Raw genomic sequence first — 8,177 nt, 5'->3', positions numbered from 1 at the left:
CTTTTATCATTCTCTATTTTTTTCTCCAATCTCATCAGGGTTACCTCAGCTGATGGATTTTAGTCCTTCATTTATGTGACTTTCATTCCCTCTCACGTTGTCTCTTGTGCTTCAATCATGCCACTCAGTGTTTCTGTCAGTCTTGGGTTACTTCTGTGCACTGCCCTTGTATCCTGTGGAGACTGAATCAGCACGAGCATCTACTAGTGGGAGAGGGGGGAAGATGGATAGATCAATGTGTCGAAGGTTTGCGCAGACGCAGGTACTGAGTGTCAGGATGGGTGATTAGATATATGGATCTGTGGATGTCTGGTGATTGGTGGTTGTATTGATTGTCTTTTTTCCAGTGAATTGGCAGTTTTATTAAGGGTGTAATGGAAATGTGACACCATTTCATTAGGTTTTAATAGGTTTTGGTGCACAACTGTTGGCTTTAACAATTCTTAATCTACTTGTCATGTAATTTTTTGCCACTCATCATCAATTATCACTGACCCAAGGAAATTAATAAAAGAATAAATCACAAAGTCTGTGTGATTTTCCAGTTTATATGACAACCAAAACTATCCCATCTTGTGATGTAATGATAATTACTTAAGGAAGACAGAGAAAATAAGAAAACCAAAGGATGAAGTTGCAAGGTTGAGGAATTTTAAAGTGTTATGATTGTTAATTTTATTAAAAAATATTTTGATTGAAAAAAAAAGATCTATTAAACAGTTGTAAGAGAATATATGATTAAATGGAGACACAGTTACAAACAGTAGTGCAAGCGGAACAGATGGGTGATGGACAAAGGTCTGAGAGTATGTTTGGATTGACAGTGGGATGGACAGATGAATGTATTGATGTTGGAAATGGTGGAAAGATTGAGAGATGGATGGTGGGAGTAGAGTGATATGCATGCAGTAAGGGGGGTAGACAGAGGACAGAAGGGCTGAGCCTGATATATTCCCCCGGGGACCCTGCAGTGTGTAGGTCAACCCCAGGGGGTGTGCGAGGGTGGGCCTTGGGGTGCGGAGGAGAATGTGAGGGCTTGGCCTTAGGTTGGGCCTACCAGAGAGTGCATCACCCTCCACTCCCTTATTTACTGCCTGAAATGCCAGTACAGATGGCCATGTGTCAAGAATGGGGGTTGCAGGCTTAAGGATGGGTCTGTGGCCAGAGAACCAAAGGGTTTGATGTTTTACTGCAACATCCCCATTTCCCACCAGCTAATCAGAGGACAGGACAAGTTAAGGGGACACTTGTCTAGAATAAAGATTAAAAGTTGAATTTAAACATGTCTCAATTTCCATCTCACATCATGCCAAAGAAAGATAAAGTGACTACACCTGTCTGTCATTATGATCAAGCAAAAAAAAGACATCTCTGCTGCTGCGTGTGCTCCAGTTTTCAGAAGTAATGAGAAGATGACAGTTACATCAACAGCAGTGTGCTAACTAGAAGAAAAGGTTGTGTGCTTTGTGGTTTGGCATTGAGTGTTCCATCAGATGGCTGCCTCTCAGGGTGGGAGCAGTCTGGAGTGAGCCTTCATGGTGACCTCTGATTGATTAAGAGGCCATTTCTGGCACTTGGCTGGCCTGGGGCACCATTTGTCACCTGACTGTGCAGCCCTGTTGAGAAGCTTCTTGTCCTCCAATCTACATGTAGACCTTTTCGCTAAATCCCCAACTCAGCCGGATCCACTAGGGCCACCCATGTCAAAAATCTGTTCACTCACTCTGGTGCTCCGCCTTTTGGATTAGAGTAAACACCAAATGGCATGATAAAATAATACTTAATACTATAACATGTTCATGAAATACTTTCTCTGCAAGTGATATCTTACTGTATTAATCTGTGGTTGCTGGATTTTTAACTGAAATTATATGTATATTTTCTAAGAAATCAGTATGTATATGTCTCTGAAGAAATAAAAATTGTATTTACTCTTCTGCTGTGATAGCGTGTTATTCTGTAGAATAGTTACTCCGCATTGTGATTTGAAATACATGGTAATAAACAAGAGTACTGAGGTTAAGAAATACTCGTTGCTGTGAGTTCTGACAGTCTGGACACCACAACTGCACCCATAAAAGAGAGACAGCTAACACTAGCCAGACCCCTTCTTTTGTATAGTGTGGAACGAACATAGTACTGAGTGTCAGGAGCTGCCAAAGACTCAGGCCGTGTTGATTTAACATGAATGAAAAGTAATGTCAAGTGGGAATGAGTAAACAACGTTAGCGAGCTAGGTTAACTACCTTCCATGTAGAAAGCAGAACACAAACTATACAGCGTGATGGGTCCGCCCAAATGTTGAGTGTAAAGGAACAAATGTCATAAATTGCAGAACATAAAAGTACATGGGCTTGTTGAAAAAGAGGAAAAACACCTTGTGTTATATATTTATTATATTATTGCATTATATTATACAGGGTTTTTGCTCCAGTCAGTGGCGTGTCACAGAAGTTGATAGCATATCACCCTCAAATGTTTTTAAACTGCTTCCATGAGAAAAGCTTAGATGCTGTTTCCACTAATATGTCCAAAAAGTGTTTTACTCTCTTTTTAACAAATGGAAAAATGAAGAGAACAGCTGCAGCAGGTTATCATTAGTTTATTTTGACTTGCACAAAAATTCATTTTTCAGTTTAACTACAGTTCATAACTGTTTGGATCCAGATGTCAAAGTAACATTTTTACCGCTCTTGAGGTGAGCTGTCACAGATTGTAAATATGACAATTATGCTGTCTTCATTAGCCGCTTTTATAGAAACTGTATCTTAACCAAAGGTCAGAGAAAGGTGACAAGTTTATAGCCAACGGTTTAATAAACACAGGATGTAGTAGGAAAACATATAACTGTAATTTGCAGAGAAATGACCTGTGCTCTGTTTGCCCATATTGCTCCTCCAGCTTCCTTTTTTTTTATGAGACTATTTTGTAGATGAGGGAAGGAGAGAAGCAAATCTATTTTGTCATAACTTGTTTTCTGTTTTAAATTTAAGGAAATTACAGAATCTACTTTGCTTTGATGCAATCCTGATGACTGCCACATTTACTCAAGGAAATGCATGGAAAGGTATGAAATAAATTCTGATATAATGTAATTGTGTTTATTAGGGTTTTCTTGGGGAAAATGAGAATGCTAATCATATTCATAGCCAGCGCTGTGGGTAATTTGCAGCAAGCGATAAGCTGCCATATCAATGTGAACTGCTGATGATTGAGTGACACACATGACATTTTCGACTCATTATTTATTGATCCCATTTCAGTTCCCATCTAAATGTTTTAATCTGCTTGGCTATCGAAGTGCTCACAAAGGAGAGCTATACGAAATGTTCCTGGATTTGAACTGATGGGTGACACAGTTGCCCTCTGTCTTATGTATGAAATGAATGACGATGTACCTATAATGCAATGCCACCTTGACACCATTAGGACAATGTTTCTACCAATTAAGGATCGTACTCCTGGCCCAGGCCTAACACTGACATTCACTTTGTGTGGGAGGGAGCCCATTGTTAGGGGGCAAAAGTTTTATTACTTCTGATAATGATAATAAATGCCTCCTCCCACACACTATGCCCTTCATTACAGCATTGATCCCATAACATCTCTGCTAAAATCCATCACTGTAGCTCTGTTAATGAATGCTCCAAACATAGCAGTCAAACATGCGGATGATCCAAGACCTTGTCACGTTCCCAGTAATGAAGTTAATGAGCTAACTGAGAAGTCGACATTTTCAGGAAGGAAGGATATGACTTAATTTAGGGTGGAAGAGGATAGAAGTGGGATTTAACAGGCTGAGGTTGAAGTGTGACCAGGAAAGGAACAGCCGTAGAGGTTGCTCCGTTCACACGCTCTGAAGTATGGGTCTATTCTTGTGTGCGATCGGGCTAGCACACATGCATACACAGACAGACATACACACAAACACACACACACACAGACAGGTGCTGTGTGTGGGACTGACTGTATGCTGAACAGCTGTGTGTGGGAGCTTGTCCGGGGCGCACTGGGAGGTAGCTGTTGCATTCTCCGACCTTACCACCGGACGCAGCATTTGACACAGACAGACACAGAGAGGTCTGGGGCAGCTGCAAGGTGCCATTCAAGGGCCTCAAAGCCAACTGCGCCACCCACACAGAACTCACTGTCTCCAGCATGATATTTTACCTTTGAGTTCACACCAAGATGACCCTGCCTCTGCTGCACATCCCAAAACCAGAATCAGATTTATTGCAAAGCAAGTTTTCACATACAAGGTGTTTGTCTGAGTGTAGTCGTGCATAACAATCAAAAAATGGAAGATAAGAGAGAAAAACAAATATATACAAAGTGAGGAAAATTACAAATACCACAAAAGATGGGTGGTATAAATAAATTAAATTTTACGATAAAGAATGTTTTCTCGGATGTTTATGAGCTCTATGGTAAAAGAGCTCCGGGTACTGTAGCAAAACACTGAATTCACAATCAAAACAAGACCAAACAATGCACACCAACACACCGTGGGACCATCTTGAAACTGAAGGAATCTCCCACAGCCATATATCTGGAGCTGCCTGACCCTCACTCTGACTCCAACCAGCCCCACAAACTGCCAAAGGGAGCACTTCTACCACCACTGCTGGCCCAAATATTTACCTACCCCCTTCCCCAACCCCAGCTCCAGTCTAAAGCTCAAGCATCAACACCCGGTCCTACCTCCCATCCTGGCTGTCAGTCGCAAGCTAAGTCCTCCTTGGAGCTCGGAGGCTATCAGGGATTTAAAGGAAAAGCCCTTTATCCAGGGACTTTCTCTACAGGCTGGGGCGAGCAAATGTGTCATGTCAGCAAAACACCATAAATGCTGCAAATGGCATCTTTTCTGCCTCTCAAAGGTGGTAAGCAAACTTTTCCGGGAGAGCAAATACACGGCGTATAGTTTATGAGTGAAATGAATCTTTAGAAGGACTGTGGAGCTTGAAGTTAATATTCTCTTTATAGTTCTTTTTTATTTATTTTTATGCTACATCTTTCTTTGTAAGCATACATTTTCATATCCATGCAGGCAATTCTATGTGTGTTGGTGTGTGCAAAGGTCTCATTGGTGCCACATGCTGGTTAACCCTTGGGTGGATTGTATAGGCTAATCTGAGGAATTAAGCTCCCAGCCCTTCGGAATGCTATTGGCCTCTAGATCCAGACCAGGTGTCCACACATAGTCAGCTGGGGGCCGGGGTGTGTGTTTGTGTGTATGGATGTGTAAGAGAGGAAATGACAAGAATGGCCTCGCCTGCATGACAATAGCAAATGCTGGGCTTTACAAGGAGGACCAGTATGCTGGAATTCAATGGACCGTCTTCAGCTCTTATCACATGTTCATGTGAATGCAGATACTCTCAACTGCAGAGCAAATGTTTATGCTCACACCCACATCATGGCTGATTATAAGCTCTCATACCAAACACTCATCCCTCACTATGGACTCTGCCCATTGTATCTTCTCTATTTACTGTTATTATACTGTTATCAGTTGCACTATCGCTCATTACCTGATCCAGCGTGTAAAGGCAGAGTCCAGTTAGTTTGTGACATACTGATTGACGAACATTGTGATTATTATCAGGGAATATTGTGTAAAAATGCTGAGTCTTCTTTCATTTCACTTGAAGTACGTGGCTTGGCTCCTGCTCTACATCCAGCTGGTTGTGACTCACCTTATTACCAAATAGCCCAATTGTGATGATTGAGAGATACAGGCAGAATCACCTGTCCCTTTAATAAAGGTGGCATTAGGAGAGGCAGCAGGGAGGAGAGCAGCTGGAGAAGGTAATCCCGTCTCTCCAGGTCAGCCATCAGACAAGCTGTAGCAGGCCCCACTAACTCTAGCCTAATTAACACACACCAACAGGGAAATCTTTCCTTCCCAGACCCATATTGCAGCGCACACCCAGTTCTCCAGCCAGCCGTTGCAGGGTTAATACTTTCCAGCCTCCACACTTGGGGTTTTGACCAGCTCCAACATGCTTCGGCTCCTGATTCCCGGCTTCTGTGTCACACCTCCTCAGATCAAGAGATAGATGACTGGTAGATGGGATTAGACAGGATGCAGGATTACTTTTTTCCTGGGAAATTTGCTTGAATGTGTGTGGCTGTTTTATGTCGATCTTGTTTCTTTTAAGACCGAATGTTTTCACACGCCCTTTAAAATCAGCCTTGCTATTAAAGGGTAAGTTCACTGAACTGATACAAGGAAACCGAAACCGTATCCCTATCCACTGCAAAACACACAGTCAATACTTTTCAAAGAGACCATTTCTTTGGAGGTCTAACAAAAGCTGTTCACAGTCAGGTCTGTGGGTTATTCTGAGGACATCGTTTATGGAAATTTCTTAATGCTGCAAGCACCAAAAACAAAGGTCCATTCACTTCCATTGTACTACTTTAAATGATAAGACCCCTTTATTACTTATTTTGGTCTTATCTTTGCACCTTTTGCTGCCGTAATTAACCTTTTGCTAATAAGAGCAGCCAAAAGTACTCACCAAAGTAGTTGCTGAGACCTGGTAACATTGCCACAGTGAAGTCAGATGGGCCCAGAAACGAGCAGTTAGACAATCATACAAATTGTAAACAAGCCAACAGTTTAGACAGATAAATTAAAACAAATGAACACACCTTAAGTCCCTAACAATCGTTTTTTTTTCTTTACCGTTTGCCTTTATTTTGTCTTATAAAATAAATTTGTCTAACCAGGGGATTTGTAGAAAAAACCTGAATGATCTGTCCGACCTCTTTTAACGATGTTGTCTGTGTTCCCGGAGCATAGCGGTGTAAGTACAGTGCTAATATTACCTATAGGAATGATGGCCAAAAATACAAAAATAACCCCTGAAAATCAGACTATGAAAATAAGACCAGTCTCTCTGAAAGGTTTTTGAAAGCAGATTTATCAAATGTTTCACTAACACTGAGCTGACAGCTCCACATTGACACTCCGGCCTCACTTCTCAACTGGGACGAAGGGTTGGAAATATGTGTAAGACTTTCACTCTGACTGTCACCAACCAGGTGGAATGTGAAACACACACTGCCACAAACACGTGGAGACAGTCGTGTGCGGTGGTGGGACTGAGATGTGCAACCCTGGCGTCTGACCCCCTCACACATGCCTCCAAAACACCACTCATCCATTTCTCATCCCCCCTGTCCCCCCCTCCCACGCATGCCCCTCTTCAAGTGTGTCTCCAGCTGAATGGTGGTCGGGGGGCATCGAGGGTATGAGGGTATCAGGTGTCATTTAAAAAAACAGTTGTCAGGACTGGCTGAAAATGGAGCATGACTTTATTCAATCTAAATTGTAGCCTGGTGAAAACTGCGTGGCCTCTGAGTGCCCTCCCTGCAGTGGTGTGGCCATTTCTGTACGACTCTAAGAGTTGGTTTAATGGAACTCTATTAAGTACTCTGTTTTTATGGGATTGATTTTTCTTTCCTGTTGCGCCAAATGAATATTTTGATAGATTTCTCTGCCCCTGCTGGATGCCAGCTGTCATTGAATAAAAATAATGTCTTATGTCTCCCACCGATAGATTATATTTAAATGAAGTAAACTTAGCTCATTTCCCTGCTAAGTCCTCTGGCTTTAGCAGCATCACACAACTCTGCCGTTTCCTATTTTATCTCTGTATTAGCCTCACACATATAAGTGCATGTCCGCACACACACACACACAGCTGGTGGGGATTAGAGGAGAGGAAGCAGAGTGAACGCACTGGGTTTCAGAGTCAAAACAACAGAGCTGGACTTGACCTTTGACCTGTATGGCCATTCATCTGTTGATAACATCAAGCAGTTCCATAAGAAAGCTCCAGCGTGTACAGGCCATTAAATGTACTCCAGACAGACAGACAGACTCTTTGCAGTCCAGAAAAACGCTATGTTTGACAATACCCACTCCCTTCTAAAGGATTTAACTTAACATAGTGATGACTGCAAAGTATAAGGGTATATGATAATTAATGGCTTCCATTAGAGGGAAAACCCTTTCTCTGCACTTTTCCTGGTGGATAGAGTGCTGAAGTAGCTTAGCTCTGTGTTTCTATCCTACCTGGGGCTATAGACAAGTGGTATCCTGCATGTTAAATAAAGTCTTTCCCCCATCTGAGCCCCTCCTCTGTGGTCCTCATTCCTCAAGTTAA

This window comes from Thunnus maccoyii, chromosome 1, assembly GCF_910596095.1.
Source record: "Thunnus maccoyii chromosome 1, fThuMac1.1, whole genome shotgun sequence".
NCBI classification, from domain to species: domain Eukaryota; kingdom Metazoa; phylum Chordata; class Actinopteri; order Scombriformes; family Scombridae; genus Thunnus; species Thunnus maccoyii.
Note: the sequence above shows the minus strand (reverse complement) of the source record.